This window comes from Narcine bancroftii, chromosome 8 (genome assembly GCF_036971445.1).
Source record: "Narcine bancroftii isolate sNarBan1 chromosome 8, sNarBan1.hap1, whole genome shotgun sequence".
Classification (NCBI taxonomy): Eukaryota; Metazoa; Chordata; class Chondrichthyes; order Torpediniformes; family Narcinidae; genus Narcine; species Narcine bancroftii.
In genome coordinates this window covers 105,845,980-105,863,759 of record NC_091476.1, presented here as the reverse complement: position 1 = coordinate 105,863,759, position 17,780 = coordinate 105,845,980, and the positions used below count along the sequence as shown (strand labels likewise).

At 36.7% G+C, this 17,780-nt stretch overlaps 1 long non-coding RNA gene across 4 annotated transcripts in view; it reads right to left on the bottom strand.

Moving 5' to 3' along the window:
• Window positions 1–1,586: 1,586 nt before the first annotated feature.
• Window positions 1,587–17,780, bottom strand: part of LOC138741124 (uncharacterized) — an 85,029-nt gene continuing 68,835 nt past the window's right edge. The window contains exons 3-7 of one of the 4 annotated variants that reach the window (XR_011343342.1): window positions 17,495–17,541; window positions 12,787–12,929; window positions 12,207–12,283; window positions 4,217–4,371; window positions 1,587–2,050 (exon numbers count right to left, since the gene is read on the bottom strand). This is a non-coding gene — a long non-coding RNA (uncharacterized lncRNA). The remainder of the gene's footprint in view (window positions 2,051–4,216; window positions 4,372–12,206; window positions 12,284–12,786; window positions 12,930–17,494; window positions 17,542–17,780) is intronic. The other 3 variants (XR_011343343.1, XR_011343345.1, XR_011343344.1) reach the window with 3 other exon arrangements.

Genomic DNA, 17,780 nt, shown 5'->3' with positions numbered 1-17,780 from the left:
ATTTGTGTGGAATATTTGGACAATAAAATATTGATAAGAAGAGATCAAGTATGGAGAAGATTTGTGTGGAATATTTGGACACAATAGAAAATTGATAAGAAGAGATAAAGTATGGAGAAGATTTGTGTGGAACATTTGGACACAACAGAATATTGATAAGAAGAGATAAAGTATGGAGAAGATTTGTGTGGAATATTTGGACACAACAGAATATTTATAAGAGAAAGTATGGAGAAGATTTGTGTGGAACATTTGGACACAACAGAATATTGATAAGAGAAAGTATGGAGAAGATTTGTGTGCAACATTTGGACACACAGAATATTGATAAGAGAAAGTATGGAGAAGATTTGTATGGAATATTTGGACACAACAGAATATTGATAAGAGAAAGTATGGAGAAGATTTGTGTGGAACATTTGGACACAACAGAATATTGATAAGAGAAAGTATGGAGAAGATTTGTGTGGAACATTTGGGCACATTAGCATGATTCTGTACTAGAAGTTTTATTAATTTTAACAGGACCTACAATGATGGACTTGGAGTTGTACACAAAGTAGTCTGAGCAGAAACGTTTCTCAAATAGTTTACTGTTGATGAAGTAGGACTTGGTGCTTCTCACATGATCAGATAGCCTCACACATTTTCCTTTTCAGTCTGAAGTTATAACCTATGCCAAAATGTATGATGCCACCTACTGAGATGCTGAGGAACCATTTGAGGCAAAGTATGGCACACCCTTTGGATTCCTTTCTCTTTTAAGTGATATTAATTGGTTATTTTACCACAGAGAATTAGGAGAGAATTGGCAAATCTAATATAGATTATTCTTATTTGAAAAGAATCAGTAAAGTAATGAAGAACACTGACTGCAAACACCACTGTATAGCTTCCAGGCTTTGAGATAAGAGCCCTTTGGCAGAGAGTCCCGCTGGGTGGAGGGATGTAACAGCAAATTGACTCTGTTGTTAATGGGGATTGAAAGAAGGCTGCTGCTCTAACTAACCAGGAACCACAACTCACTGTTGTTGATCCTTCATAGAGGCAATTGGGTGTTATAATTAGCTCCAAGACCATTGAAATATTGACCGGAAAATCAGTTGTCACCACTCCTAAAGTCTAATTTTAAATCACACTTCTTGGCAAGAACTAGTCAGGATTGAAGCTTTCCACTTTCCCAAACCTCACAGCAGCATTTTAGTAGTCAAGCACCAGATGCACCTACAACTATAAATCCATGCACCTATAATGATGTACCTTTGGGGTTTAATTTGTGTTTGCACAACTCTCTGCCAGATGAATGCAAGTGGGAAGCTTAAAGAAGATCCCAAATAGCCTCTCACTCACCCATGTCCTACTTTCTGCAGTGACTGAATACCTATTGAGCTCCAATTGCTGTTGGATTGGAGGAAATGCAGCAGGCTATAAGTGCAAGGCAAGCTCCCAAGGACACACAAGTAACCAGATATTTTTGTGAAATAAAAATACAAACTGCTGAGAATACTTAGCAGGGCTGGCCAAATCTATTGAATATTTTTAACAATTTATGTTTTTATTTCATTTACTATATTGATATTCTTTGAATGATGACAATTATCCAGGATACAGGAAAAGTTCTTTATACTTTTGTATAACATACTGTAATTTTTTAATCCCTCTGAGAGCAACTAGTTTAATAACTCTTCCAAAAATGCTTCATTCAACAATCTAGATCTGCCCTTACAATGATTATTGATGATTTAGCATCCCATACAAGCACTTTATCAAGGAATATTTGATCTATGGACCAATTCAGTTCAAGTTAATGAAGAACACCTCTGAGATGCTGACAGAGGTATCTTAGCCCAGTCTATTTTCACCCAGTCTATTTTTAAAGTTGGAAAAAGGCATGTTATTTAATTGGCAAGCAGGTTGGTATTCTAAATTATACAAGGCTCTTGTATGATACATCAGGCGATGGAAAGAGGTATTAATCAATTGGTCATGATGTTTAATGTGTCAACTATCTTCCTGGCCAAGAAGAAGAAACTTTGGACAAGATTCCATCCTGTTGGGGTAAAAGAGAAGTCTCAACACAAGGTCGCTGATCAGAATATATATCATGCTAACAAAGTGTTGAAACAGTCAGAATCCATTCCTCATCTCAAAGAGAGTGTGATTCACAAAGAAAATTAACACAGAAATCTAATTGCATTGGTAAGCAGACTAATATTTTAATATATGGCTGCAGCATTGAATGATATGGAAGTTAAGAGGTTCAAGGAAATTGTGAGCTTCACTCCCACAACCAGGGATTTGCAATCCAGACATATTTGTGACCAGACCTCTGCCCAGAACAGGTGGTAGTTATCAGTGACAACTGACTTTTGAAAATGATCACACCATTGCTCTCTTTAAGACTGAGAGAGGAGTGTTGTTCCCAAAAGGTTTTTGGAAGATAACTCTTGCTTAACTCGTGCCCTTCTATCCTTTCTTATGCTCCTTACTCCTAGTCATGTAGAAAGCCCAACATGACAACTTAAAGCTTCCCATTAATTCAAAAATTATTACATACTTTACCCATTGTGAAAAATATATTTGCAATTGAGCACTGTGAGCTGATTCACCAATTGCTGTTAGCAATTAAGTCATGCTTTAAATTGTGCCGTTGCAAGGCTTTTTCCTGTTGTTCATACCAGACTTCCTGTACCAGACCTGTACTTTGTGTTAGCTGCACAAGTTTGGCCTCGCATGGCAGGGATTGATATCATTGCTGTGCACTCTGCACTTTTCAGATGCATTCGAAATCACAGGATTTGGTCTTTACAAGAAGAAGGCATGTTATAAAGCCACAACTTCAATAACATTTGAAATCACACAAAATTGGGTTTGATCTTTATGAAAAAATACCAATGAAAGATCATATTTCTACCTCACTGTATTGTTCTCTGAAAGAACTAGGGTGTGTTAAGTCCCAGACTCTGTTGTCCTCTTGTGGCCATTGGTATTAACTGCCTGAGATTTTAGTTCACCAAGACACAAGAGTAAAGGAGAGAATCATCAAAATGTGTAGTACAGAAATGGGCCCTTTTGGCCCACCTAGATCACACCACCTGTGATGTCTATCTATGCTAATCCCATTTGCAAATATTAGGTCCATATTCCTTTGCATCTTTCCAATCCATGTGTCTGTCTGAATGCCTTTTAAACATTGTGATTTTGTCTCCCTCCAACATCTTGGTGTGGTTATACAGAATCACTCCAAATAAATCAACAATTTGCACCTGGAAAAATTTTTGGAAGATTTATTTTGGAGATGAATAATCCATGCAAATGAGGAGCTAAATGGCCTTTTTTTGTCCCAACTCCCAAATGCTAAAAACGTTTGCTTTGGGGCAGTGCAGTTAGTGTAGTGTTTAGTGCAATGTTATTAGAGCACCATCAAGCCAGATTCAAATCTGGCATTGTCTGTAAGGAATTTGTACATTCTCCCCGTGCCTGTGTGGGTTCCATCCAAGTGCTCCAGTGTCCTCCCACCCTTCAAAAATATATGGGAGCTGTCGGTTAATTGGGGTATTTGGGCAACATGCGCTTGTGGGCCAGAAGGGCCTGTTACCATGTTATATGTCTAAATTTGAAATTGGACCCATTGATACAGTTTTCACGTGCAAGTTGACCATAAAGGGTATTTTGTTTGTATTACAATCTGCTGGTGATTATTTGTAGGTCAGTGAGTGACTAAGGGTAAATTGACCTAGCCACTTCTGGCATCATTCACAATAGCACATCTGACCTGTGCCTAATTGTATCACCTGATATGCAGCACCCATGTCTACAATTACTAAAAAAATTGATTTTTAAAAGTGCAACCAATTCAATTCCAATTTCAATGCTTTTATACCTACGGGCAATAGAAATGATTGCAGAGAATCCTTGTGTTGAATTAAAAGTTCACCAATTATTATGGTGCTAAACAGGTGTTACATGGAGTGTTAATGCCCAATTCTTAAAAAATTACAAAAAGTTATTAATGTGGTTTAAATATTGATTTGTGTATAAAATATGTTATCTGCGCAGTTCCCTGGAAATATTACAGCTACTGCATAATTGTTGCTATGATGTAAGGGAACTTAGTCAGAGCCTGAAAGTTTTTTCTTAGCAGTCATATGAACAAAAGAGAAAATGTGGAAGAGGGGACCCACATGTCTCCAGTGTGTCTGCTTACTTCACTCACCTCAAATAAATGTTTGTTGGATCCAAATCCTGTGCCATGCACCACTTGATAGTACAACAAAGTGCAAGTACTCATCCTTTCTTGAAGAGATTGCAGCACTTACAGTATCTCTACTGTCCATTATTTAGAAATGCTGCTGTCTGTAATGAGACACCCTGTTTGAAATATGCAAGCAATAAAAATTGAGAGGCCAGTTAATGCAAAGAGTATCATGTTGATGTCACATCAGACATCCTTTAATTCATTTTCCTTTACAAATTTTCTGTGGGGTTTGCTCCTTGTAATTTTGTGACTAATAAACACAGGTCATGGGTTGCACATTTTAAAAGAAAATCTAATTTCTCCTAATGATCATGAAAAGTTGCAATAAGAACCAGCAAATCGTACAAGTTGCCTGTCTTAGGTAGTGCCTACACCAAACCTGCTAAGATGAATTACCTCTGGATGTGAATGATCCAATTTCCATATAGTTACACTGGTGTGAAACAAGGTACACAACATGCACAAACTGGTCCAGTTTCCAGGTCACACTGCTTATAGGTGAGCAGAGAAAAATTTAAAATTTTAATGAAATTGAGTCATTTGTCCTTAAAGATGAAGATGAAGATCTTCATCTTCAAATCCGTCCAGAGTCGTGTTCATCCACTTAACTCTTTTATCACTTTCATCCCTCCAATTCTGGCCCCTTCCACATCTCAGACATTAATCAATTAAACTAAAGCCCCCCCCAACCCACCCCCCAGCCAGATGGAGATTGAAGAGTGATTTCCTTTGTAAAAAAATAAAAACACGAGAAATGCAGATGCTGAAATTCATGAACAAACAATGAGAAGCTAGAGGAACCTAACAGGTCAGGCAATGGCCATAGAAATAAATGGTCAGTCAACATTTCAAATTGAAACCCTTGGTCACAATTTATTCCTGACCTAATATTATATGAGTTTGTCATTCATCATGAAGACTTGAGTTTGAAGAAGGGTCTTAATTTCCTATTTCATTTACAACATGGCACCTCTGCCAGCACAGAACTCACACACTACTTCAACACTGCAGGAGTTTTTGACTCCAGCCACACTGGCATATCTCATGCTAGATTGAAACTAATGTTCAGGATATGGTTTGGATGCTGTAGTTTGCTTCAGAGGCTTTAACAAATATACTGGTAATTAACTTTGTTTGTTGAGTTCATGTGAATTGTGGCAGTGGGAAATGTGGAAAAGTATGGGGCTGGTCTTATTTGGGAGGTTTGCTGTACACACATATTTCTACAATACAGCAACTCGAATGAAAGAATGCATTAAATGGGCATTTAAAACTGTGGCTGTGAGAGATGGTGGCAGCTCTTTATTCTGCAATCAATTAACATGGTTGACAGTAAAACACAAATATGGAGAAACTTAGCAGGTGTCAGAGTGTCTCATGGCTTAAATGGCTCATGATAATAAGAAGCAGTGCATTTATCAACAAATTATCAAATGAACAAACTTTGCCATTTTTTCCTATCCATTCCAGAAGAAATTAATCTCATGGAAATCCTATACATACACTTCATTATGCTTTCTCTTTGTCTTCCTGTTCTAATGCAGCATAGTGCAAGGTTTGATGTGACTTTGGTGCAGCATTGAAATCTCATTATTAATAAATATACTCAGGTGGAAGTGGATGGCTAAACACCAAGATTCAGTTCTTCTCATGAGAAAGACAAAATCTGCTCAATGCCAGCATCAGATGATGTCATCTCACGTTGGGGATTGACGGCCTCAATCCCTGGTACAATCCCTGGTGTCTGCAGATGCGGGTGTTGCAATCAGGCAAATGTGAAATGGGAAATTGCATTGTGGGATTGAAATTACACAAGTTTTTGTGTGAGTGCAGAATGTGAAGGAAGAAAATATTAAAATGAAGGTATACATTCTGCCGTGGGAAAGTCATAGCGGGGGGGGAGAGAGAGAGAGAGACAATTTTTAAACAGCATGGGAAAGTTGGTAGCGCTACAGCACACAATTTATAAAGACCATGGGAAAATGCACTGGCGGACCTCACTTCCCAGAATGCCATGTGGCAGAGAAACCCTTCCATAAATGCTCCGTTTTGTAGCTGGACATACAGCCCTTTCTCTGCTGCATGGCATTCTGGGAGGGCAGGTCAACCATAGCTTTTTCCCCCACAGTATTTATAAATTTTATGCGATAGTGCTACCAACTTTCCCACGCTGTATAAATTGTACACAATAATACCACCAACTTTTCCATGCTATATAAATTGTGTGCTATAGCACTACAAAACTTTCCCACGCTATATAACTTGAGCACTATAGCACTACCAACTTTCCCACTTTGTTTAAAAATTGTCTACTATTGCTATTTATTGCTAGCATTTTCCCATATAAAGGTTCGTATAGACCCGGCACAGCAGCAGCAGGGGATGAAGGGCTCATATTATGCTGAAAATAAAGCTGAATTATGTTATTGAATTACGTTATAACTAGGCATAATTAATTTTGTTCAAATATAAGATCATTATATATTGATCAGGATTTAGGCCAGGTCCATCATCGCTTGATGCGTCATGATGTCACCAGTAGAAGGTAGAACAGTCCTACCAATGGGGCTGGCTTCTTGCAAGTGTGAAAGTGTTTAGTGTTCCAATTTGGAGTGGTCAAGTGTGTAAACTAAACCCTATTTCCTATCCCGGGACAGTGAACGACCAATTTAGTGGGATGAAAGTGAAAGGGGCTTAAAAAGGTTTCCAAGTATCAGAAGAGCAGGTCCTTAGCCATATATTTTCTTAGGGTTTGCTCCCAGACTTTCATTAATTAATCCTTTGAGACGTAAAAAGGCCCAGATCTGGGATACATTTTTGTGCAGAATGACTGAATCTACTTCCTCACACATGTGTTTTGCTAAATTTCCTCTCATCCATGGAGTCTGTCAGTTATATTTGACTTTGACTCAGAGGATGCGTTTTTTCAAATTTGGAAAGGTGATTATCTGTTCAAAACCTTGTCTAGAGATTTGACCACAATGTCAATGCTGAGCAAAGTAATGCAACAGAGAGTTGCACTGTAAGAGGAGACATCGTCTGGATAGATTATTCAATTAAAACTCTGGCTCATGAATGTGAAAGGGATCATTTGCAAGAGTACCTGGTGAGCTTTACCAGCATTCTCATCACTTCATTCAATGTTGTACAACACATGTTATATAGTCATATTGCTATAGGTGTCACCTTGTTGTGCACCAATTGACTGCGTTACAACAGTGTCTACACTTCAAAGATACTGAACTGGCACTTGCTTTTGAAAGGCATTTTATACAAGTTTGTTCTTTTACTCCCACTGCCCTTTGAATGAAATCAGTGAATACAGTCTAACTCTCTTAAAAGGTCTATTTTGTATGATATGATTGGTGTAGCTGTTAGCGCAATATCTTTACAGTTCCATCAATCAGGACCGGGGTTCGAATCCCACACTGTCTGAAAGGAATTTCAACATTCTCCCTGTGTCTGCGTGGATTTTTCCCGGGGGCTCCGGTTTCCCCCACTGTTCGAAACATACCGGGAGAGTAAGTTAATTGGGTGTAATTGGGCCGCACAGACCTGTGGGCCAAAATGGCCTGTTACCGTGCTGTTTGCCTAAATTTTAAAAATATAAAAGGATCACCAAGTGAACTTCCTACATGTAAAAGCTTGATGGCAAATTATGATGAAGGCATAGCTCTCTATACTTGGGTTATGTTGTCAGTGCATCTCATTTCCAATAATGCTGTCTGTCAATCCATTAAATATGAAACTGTATTGCACCAATTCATATATCTCAACACTATGAATAAATATAAAGATATAGCAGGGAAAAAATTGGAAGAAGGTGAGAAGTAAATGAGAAAAATAGATAAAACAAAATCCCAAGAATTTTGCCTATTATAATTGCTTTACACAACAGATAAAGTTTGCATGTAGGATTTGTCAACTGAAAATGCTGGCTCTTTAAGAGTGAAGATTTTACATAGGTAAGATGTTGCACACAACATATTCCAGTTCAGATCCAAGTTGATATACCACTATCTGATGTGAAACAGTCTGTACAAGCACAGACTTGCATTCACATGGTGCCTATCATAATCTCAGAATGGATCGAAGAGACATGGAACCAAAGACCTTTGCAATACAATTACTGATGTTTTATAAGTAAAACAGTGGCATTCATCTACAGGAGGCAGAATAGAAAAGATGTTAAATAAGGAACATGATCAGATAAACTATTTTAATTGTGCTGGTTGAAAGAAGAACCTTGCTTAGGCTACTCTCTTTGCTTAATATAACTAAGGTTGCTTTAATGTTGTACTGATATACAGGGATAGAAAAAAGAGAGCCAGGTAGAGATAACAATTTGTTCTTAGATATCATCTTTTACATAGCAAAATATAGATGGAATCAGAGAGGAACAGTGAACACACATACAGTATGCTAACCTCTTGATGTAAAACATACCTAACAAAAGAAAGAAATATGACTGAAATAACCACCACTATTTCTCATTGGCTTCACACCCAATGTTATGTTGAATGTACCCATTGCCTCAGCCTCAAGCCTGATCTTCTGTGTTCTCCTTGCCTCAATGCCCACTGGTTGCCTGATCAAATTTTTTAAAATATATTAAGAGTTCCCAAAAACACCCCTGACTCTGAATGGATTAGTCACATTGACGATAGACAACAAGACCCTGGCCACCTGGTGCCGAAAGGGGTCAGGTGTATTGAGGACTGTTATGAGTGAAGGCAATTAATGTAATTTGAGCAACTTATTTCTAAGTATGTCTTGTCAAATAAGATGTTCCTCTGCTACCTTCAGATAAGATCTTTTTTGAGGGACAAATTAGGTTCATCCATGACCTTACTGATGTTCAGTGTCAGACATAAGAGACCCAGATTTGGTGATATATTTCTTACTCCAAGTGGAAGGCCCTAAACTGGGCCTTCACAAATCAAGGCAAAGGTGGGAGTCAGACTTAGGAACAATGATTAACGAATGCTGCTGGTCAAATCTGTGTCGGAACAGCATGACTGTGATTATTATTGCATGGTATAGGCTGGTACAGTATAACTTTCTCCACCAGCTATATTTGACACCTCAAAAATTGAATGAGGCTAAACCAAAAATTTCAGACCAATGTTTTAGATGTGGCATTGTGACAGGAATCTTTGACACAACCTGGACATGTACCAAGGGTGGAACTAGGCCAAACCCTAGAAAAAAAATCAGAGGTAAAGAATTCCCACAGGACCCAGAGCTGTTCCTATTGGAAAATATGATGGACATAAGGCTTAAGATGAAGCTGTCCTAATCCCAAATCCAATTTGCAATGATCGCATTAGCAGTGGCCAGGAAGTGCATAGCGGTTACCTGGAAATCTGAGTGTCACTTGGTTATTGCGCGCTGGAAGGCGGAAATGCAAAACTGTGTTCCCCTGGAGAAAATTACTTATAATTTAAGAAAAACATTTAACATTTTTCTAAGAATTTGGCAACCATATTTAAATTTTATAGGAGCACAGTTATAGTGTGGATCTGCATATCTCACTGCCCTGCCTTCGCTGTCTATCCTTCTACTGAGGGAGGGGTAGGGGTCCATTCCCGCCCAATCAAATTAAGTCCAGAAAAATGTAACAGTCTAGGCACTGGCTGTCAGGCCATGACAAATCCCTGATATGTTCCCAACCTTCGTTCTAGGTGTCTTGAATGTTGTGGTCTGTCGAGTGGTTGGGGGGGGGTGGGGGGGTGGTGGTGGAATGGCTCGAACTCGATGGCGAATCGTGTATATAATGGATAATTGTAATTTGTGACTGATTACTGGAAATTGTTTGAGTTTGAAAATCTATAAAATATTCAAAAAAAATGAAGAGAAAAGGAGAGACACAGGTACATATAGGACCAATTGAAAATGATGCTGGAATAATTATAAATGGTAACAAAGAGATGGCAGAAGATCTAAGTGAGTATTTTGTATCAGTCTTCACTGAGGAAGACAATACCTGATAGTCAGAGGTATCAGGGAATAGAATTAAATATAGACAAGATTACTAGAGAGCTAGTGCTTAGTAAGCTAAAAGGACTAAAGAGAGATAAGTCTCCTGGACCGGATGAGGTTCACCCACAGGTTCTGAAGGAGATGGCTTTGAAGATTGTGGAGGCACTGGAAATGATTTTCCAGAAATCAATAGACTCTGGCATGGTTCCATAAGGTTGCAAATGTAGTTCCATTGTTTAAGAAAGGAGGGAGGCAGAAAAAAGGAAATTATGGCCCTATTAGTCTGACATCAGTAGTTGGAAAGTTATTGGAGTCGATCCTCAAGGATGAGCTTATGAAATACCTTGAGGTGCATGATATGAGTGGTTTAAGCCATCATGGTTTCATGAAGGGAAGATCCTGTCTGACCAACCTATTGGAATTTTTTGAGGTAATCTCAAGTAGAATCAACAAGGGAAAGGCTGTGTATTTGGATTTTCAAAAGGCCTTTGATAAAATGCCACGTAAAAGACTACTTAATAAGATGAGAGCCCATGAAATTACAGGAAAGATATTGGATTGGATGGAGCATTGGCTGATAGGCAGAAAGCAAAGGGTGGGAATAAAGGGATCCTGTTCTGGTTGGTTGCCAGTTAACTGCAGGGATAGGGATTGGCATTGGGGCCGCTTCTTTTTACAATGTACATTGATGATTTTGATTATGGATTGAATTGTTTTTTGGCTAAGTTTGCAGATAATACCAAGATAGGTGGTGGAGTAGGAAGTGATGAAGAAACTAAAAGGTTGCAGAGAGACTCAGATAAATTAGGAGAGTGGGCAAAAAAAAGCAGATGAGATACAATGTTGAGAAATGTACAGTTGTACATTTTGGAAGAGGAAATAAACAGACAGATTATTATTTGGATGGGGAAGATATTCAAAATTCGGAAGTGCGAAGGGATTTGGGGGTCCTTGTGCGGGATACCTAAAGGTTATCCACCAGATTGGATCAGCAGTAAAGAAAGCAAATAGTGTATAAGAGTAAAGAGATCTTGATGAGGCTCTATGGGGCATTGGTGTGATCTCATTTGGAGTACTGTGTGCAGTTTTGGGCCCCATATCTTCGAAGGGATGAAATGATGTTGGAGAGGGTACAGAGAAGATTTACCAGGAAGATTCCTGGAATGCAAGGGCTAACATATGAGGAATGTTTATCAGCTCTTAGACTGTATTCATTGGAGCATAGAATAACAAGAAGGGATCTCATAGAAACATGTTGAATGCTGAAAGGAATAGACAGAATGCGATCGTACAGATTCTATCACCAATGTGTATATGTACAGATGGTAGTGTAAAATGATTGTGATTGGCTGAGAGTGTAGCCACACCTACTGGAAGGTCTTAAAGGATTGCTCCTAGCCAGACCAGATCATTCTGGACTGGTCGACCTACTTGTGATATGCTCCAGTCTTTTAGTTAATAAAAGCCTTGGTTTGGATCAACAAGCCTTTGGTTATTTCGATGTGCTCTACACAGAATAAATGTGAATAACATGGGCGAATCCAGGTCAAGAGGGCACAGTCTTAGAATTAGAAGGTTCCCATTTAAAATGGAGATGAGGAGAAATTTCTTCAGCCAGAGGGTCGTGGACTTGTGTAATTCATTGCCACATACCGCTGTGGAGGCTCGATCATTGGGGGAGTTTAAGGAGGATATTGATTGGTATCTAATTAGCCAGGGTTTCAAGGGATATGGGGAAAAGACCAGAAATTGCTCAGGGTGGAGATGCAGAGCAGACTCATAAGGCTGAATGGCCTACTTCTGTTCCTTTATCTTGTGATCTTGTGAATTCCATGATCCTGATTGCTTTGTGGCCTTTCTCTGATGCCAAGGAAAAATTACAGGAATAACCAGGTATGTGAGCAATAGCAATGGAAATAATTGAGGTTATACAAAATATTATTGAATTAATTTAGTTTTCTCACACCTGTCTTGGTATCTGCCCCTTGTTGTCTGCTCTTGGCTATGCAGTTAGGACTCATATATGATCAAAGTACCTGTAAACTACAATCGAATGACAAAGAAAAAATCCATCAATCATGTAAATCCATTCAAGTTTATGAAATGGTGCATAAGAATGCTTTATAAATGCTCAAATTCCTTACACATAAATTTAAATTATGATCTAAGACCTCCACCAAATTCTTGGCAGGGACCTTAAAAGTTATTGAGTAGTTTGAGTGATAATGAGTCCATTTCTCTGAAAGCAGCAGTTCATTCTCTATCTTTGACATTGAACAGGGCCTGAAATTCAATCTCAGGTATTTAACTTAATGAGGTATCACAGCTTTAAATTATGGACAATAACATATGTTGATTAAAATAATAACTGATGGAGCCAAAATACAATCACAGCCTAGTATATAAAAAAACTTTGAAATTAAGTTGTCAAAAGATATGCATTGGCCAATATTTTAGTTCCACAGCAATGACCAATTATTCCTGTTGAATTATCAGTCGCAAGTATAAATGACAAGAAATGGAAGTCAGTAAAATAAAATCTATACCTTGTGGTTGTTTCACGTTAAATGGCTCGCCATCGCTCAGTCAAATGATCAATATTTGTGGTTCAATAGGAGTATTGGCAAATGGGGAGATTTTTGCAGGAGCCAAAAATTCTGACCATTAGCTGATTACCCCTGATGGAAATCTGCAGATCATCAAATGTGACACACATTATAAATGAATAACATGCCAATAGTTTTTCTTGACCCGAAACCTGAAATCAATGATTGAAGTACTTGAGTGTAAATCACTTTCGGGAAATTGCTTCTTTAGATTGAGTTACCTAGTTTCTGGAGTAAATTGGCAGCCCAAAAATACCTGCTTCAAATAACATCCAAGGTGCTGGAAATAATTACACTAATAAACTCTGAATTGGAGTTGGAATATATTCATGTTGTTCTCATTTGCAAGCTACAGAATGGCCTCCATTCTAAGGCAGGTTTGTTCTGCTTCATTGTAAGTAAGAGATATCAGATTTAGCTCTTTCTCCTCTACCATTTTGTTCAAAAATCTCTCAACTGCATCTTCTCCATTTCCCACAGCTCTGCTCTCACTGCTTCTTCTTTAGGACAGAACCATTTTAGATTTCTATGGTCCTCATCTTTTAGCATCAAGCCTCTGCATTCTCTGCAATTTCTGCCACCTCCAAGTGGTACCATCAAACATATCTTGGCCTCTCCATCCCTTTCAGTGGTTTGAAGGGACCATTTCTTTTGTCAAGTCCCTAAGTCCACTCTTCAGTTCTTACTAACCATCTGCCTTCTTTCCCTTGCAATAGGGAAATTACATTGGTGATCACCTTGCATAGGTGATGCAACAGTTTCCCCTTTTTTTAATACTTTATTTTTAAAATTTTAAATACCATACAAATAAATGAACAACCGCCCACCCCCCATACCCACCCTCCTACCACCCCAAATAAACCCAAAGAAAGAAACAGGAGATTTAAACCATCAACAACACAAAAAAGACTGCCATGAATCAAAGCTGCACCACCATGCCAAGCTCTAGGGAAGTCAACATTTTAAACCCATATAATCCAAATAAAGGCTCCATACTTTTGAAGAAAAAAGATAATTATCACTTAAATTATATGTTTTTTCCAAAGGGGTACATGATCTCAATTCTGAATGCCATCTCTGCAACCCCAATTTCATTTTTCCAAGTTATGGCTATACATTTTCTTGTGACTGCCATTGCCAACCTTAAAAACACAATTTGATACTTAGTCAATCTCAAAGTCAAACTCAACATTTTAACATTACTTCATAGAAATAATGCTGGGTCCATTGGTAATTGAATCTTTAAAACTTTCTCTAAAAATTCCTTAAGTCGTATCCAAAAAGGTTTAACCTTATCGCATAACCAAGTGGAATGTAAAAAGGCACCTACTTCTTTACTACATCTAAAACATAATACTGAAGAAATTAAATTATATCTCTTTAATTCCTGAGGATTTAAATACAATTGATGTATAAAATTATGATGCACTAATCTATATCAAACATTAATAATCTTAGTCATACTATCCTTACATATAGATCTCCTATCATCTTCGTCAATTAATATTCCTAAATCATTCTCCCATTTTATTCTTGATTTATGAATATCTAATTTAAGCATCTTGCTTTGTAATTATTTATACATTTCAGAAATAAACATTTTTTTACCACTTTCCATAAGCAAATTTACATATTTAGTTTGTCTTGGCAATCTTAAAGAAGGTCCAAAATTATCTGACAATAAAGCCTCAATTTAATAATAACAAAAATATTATGTATTTTGGATTTCATATCTTTCTTTCATTCTTTGAAAAGAAATAAAATATCCGGCTTCATAACAATCTCCAAAAGTTTTAATTCCTTCCTGATCCCATATTTTCAAAAACTGATTATTAAGAGTAAATGGAAAGAGTTTATTCTGATATAAAGGTATTTTAACTGAATTTTTTCCTGCTTACTAATCTCATTATTTATCTTATTCCATAATTAAATTAAATACCTCAAGATAGGTGGATTATTATTAACAATTAACAACTTATTATTCCATTTATAAATACATTGTATCATATTATTCTCACCAATACTGGATAATTAAATATTGGCCCATAATAACAAGCTATCCAAATCAAACATTCTATTAATGAACCTCATTTGTGCTGCATTATAAGAATTTTGAAAATTTAGGAGTTGCAGTCTTCCTAATTCATATTTCCAAGTTAATATTTGTAAAGAACCCCTAACCATTTCATCTTTCCATAAAAACTTTCTAATTATAGAATTCAAATCTTTTTCTAAAATTCTGATAAACTTCACAAGGAATAGATTGAAAAAGGTTTTGGATTCTCGGAAAAATTCATCTTAATACAATTAACTCTACCTATTAATGCTATAGGTAAGTATTTCCATCTACTTAAATCCTATTTTATTTTTTAAAATAAAAGCAAATAATTTATCTTGTATAAATAATCTAAATCCTTATTACATTTAATTCTTAAATATTTAATTTGTTTTGACCATTGAACAATTTTATTACATTGAGTATAATTACCAATAACTAACGGCATAATTTCACTTTTGTCCCAATTTATTTTATAATCTGATAATTGTCCACATTGCTTCAATCTCTCATATAATGATGTTAAAGAATTTTGTGGTTCTGTTAAATAAATCAAAACATCATCAGCAAACAAATTAATTTAAAATTAATCAGAATTAACTTTAAATCCCTTAATATTACTATCTTGTCTTATCAAATGTGCTAAAGATTCAATAGCTAGCACAAGCAATGCTGGGGACAAAGGGCATCCTTGTCTAGTAGATCTCTTCAATAAGAATGGTGATGATATTTAGCAATTTTCCACCACTCTGGCAGAAGGGTTTGTATATAAACACTTAATCCAATTAATAAAGATTGGTCCACATTTAAATTTTTCCAACATTTTAAATAAAAAAAACTCCATTCTACCCTATCAAATGCCTTTTCGGCATCTAATGATAAGTCCATAGTTAAGTTGGATTTCTTCTGAGATATATGGATCAAACTAATTAATTTTACAATACTGTCTGCAGAATAATGATTTTTAATAAATTCAGCCTGGTATAAATTAATTAATATTGGTAAATAATTCACTAATTTATTTGCTAAGACCTTAGCTACAATTTTATAATCAAAATTTAATAAAGAAATTGGTTTATAGGACCTAGATTTTAATGGATATTTATCTTTCTTAAGAATAACTGTTATAATTGCATTAGTAAAAGAATCTGGTAAAGAATGAACTTGCATTGCTTGCTTCATTACCTCCATTAACAGATGCATTAATAAATCTTGAATTTTTTAATAAAATTCCAATGTAAATCCATCTTCACCAGGAGATTTCCCATTTGGCATAGATTTAAGTGCATCAATAATTTCTCTAATTATAAAGGGAAGAGTCCAATTCATCACTCTTTCAAGTATTCAAAGAAGGTAATTGAAGATGAGCTAAAAGAAATCAATTTTTAACTTCATTTTCCAACTCAGATGTATACAATTTCATATAAAATTCTTTAAAAGCCTCATTTATATTTTGAGATTTGTATGTAGTCTTAGAATCAATCTCCTAATGGCATCAATTGTTCTGGAAACCTGCTCTGTCTTTAATTGCCACACTAATACTTCATTGGCTCTCTCCTCTAATTCATATTATTTTTGTTTAGTTCTTTGCAGTTGTCCTTTTACTCTTCCCTTTTTCCTCTGCATTTTCCAACTGCAATATTATTTTGTTAATGTTCCCACTCTCATTTATTAATTGACTAGATAACCTTGTTTACAGCCTAGCCCTATGGCCACACTGTTTTTACTCTATCAGAGATAACTCCCTTCCACCACACTCTCTGCAATTTTATTTTTCAAAATATGCTTATTGAGCATCAAAAACAACTTTGTAGACATTATGTACATTGTGCTCCTATTTTCTTTTTTTAAAACAGAAAAACCTATACACAAATGTTCACGTACATCCTCAGATAAATGCCCGGACACCCTACTCCCTGATCACCTTGGAACCTTTGGTGACAGTATCATTGGTATATTACCGATTATGCTGGTACAACCGTCCCACAGTTAGTCTTTTACTCCAGAGATTCCAAATGTTGCAGTCAATGGGCTGAGTAGCAAATAGACTATCTATTTTGGATAGTGTGCTTGAAGACTTTGCTTCAGACCCTTGTATTTTGGGGCACTAATTTTAAAAAAAACACATGACTTCGGTGGCAAGGAGATCCATTATACCTATTGCATTTGTCCTCTTTATCAGGATATATGGCTGACAGTCTGGATTTTGAAAAGTGAATCCTGTGTTGCACTTTAAATTGAATTAATCCCAAGCAAGAAGTGCATGAGGTAATAGAACAAATTCTCTCAATGGCCTCTTCCCACAGTTTCTCCTCAATTTCCATTTAACTGTTTCAGACAGGAGAAAACTTTTGATCTTTTGATAGGGCTTTCCATTCCTCTAATATTCCAAATGTGAAATCTAACAGGCATTTTCCTTCCCCCCCACCACTGCCAGGAGTGCTCGAATTCATTGGATTATGCATTTAGATTTTAAATTTTGTGGGCTATATTGCCCAAATTGAGTGCAAGCACCAAGGTGGTCCTCCCAACGCCACCCCCCCCCCACCACAGCATGCATAAACGAATCTGCATATACACCCACATACTTACTGCACTCATCTCCGTATTACATCCATGTGGTCCAAATGCCTTTTCCCCTAAATGTCAAAGACTCAGAGTGAGCTTAGGTAGGACAGAAACATAACCATCCCTCTTGCAAATTTTGAATTAGATTTATAGGCACATTGCAAGGCACTTTGGTCAGCTCTGTCTTTCAGCCCAATAAATTTACGATTTACATATATACTAGTATTTAACAGTAGTAATGCTATATTATGTAAGTCTTGGAATTCCGCCTTAACAACCTTAACAAGTTCGGTAACTGCAAATTAAAATA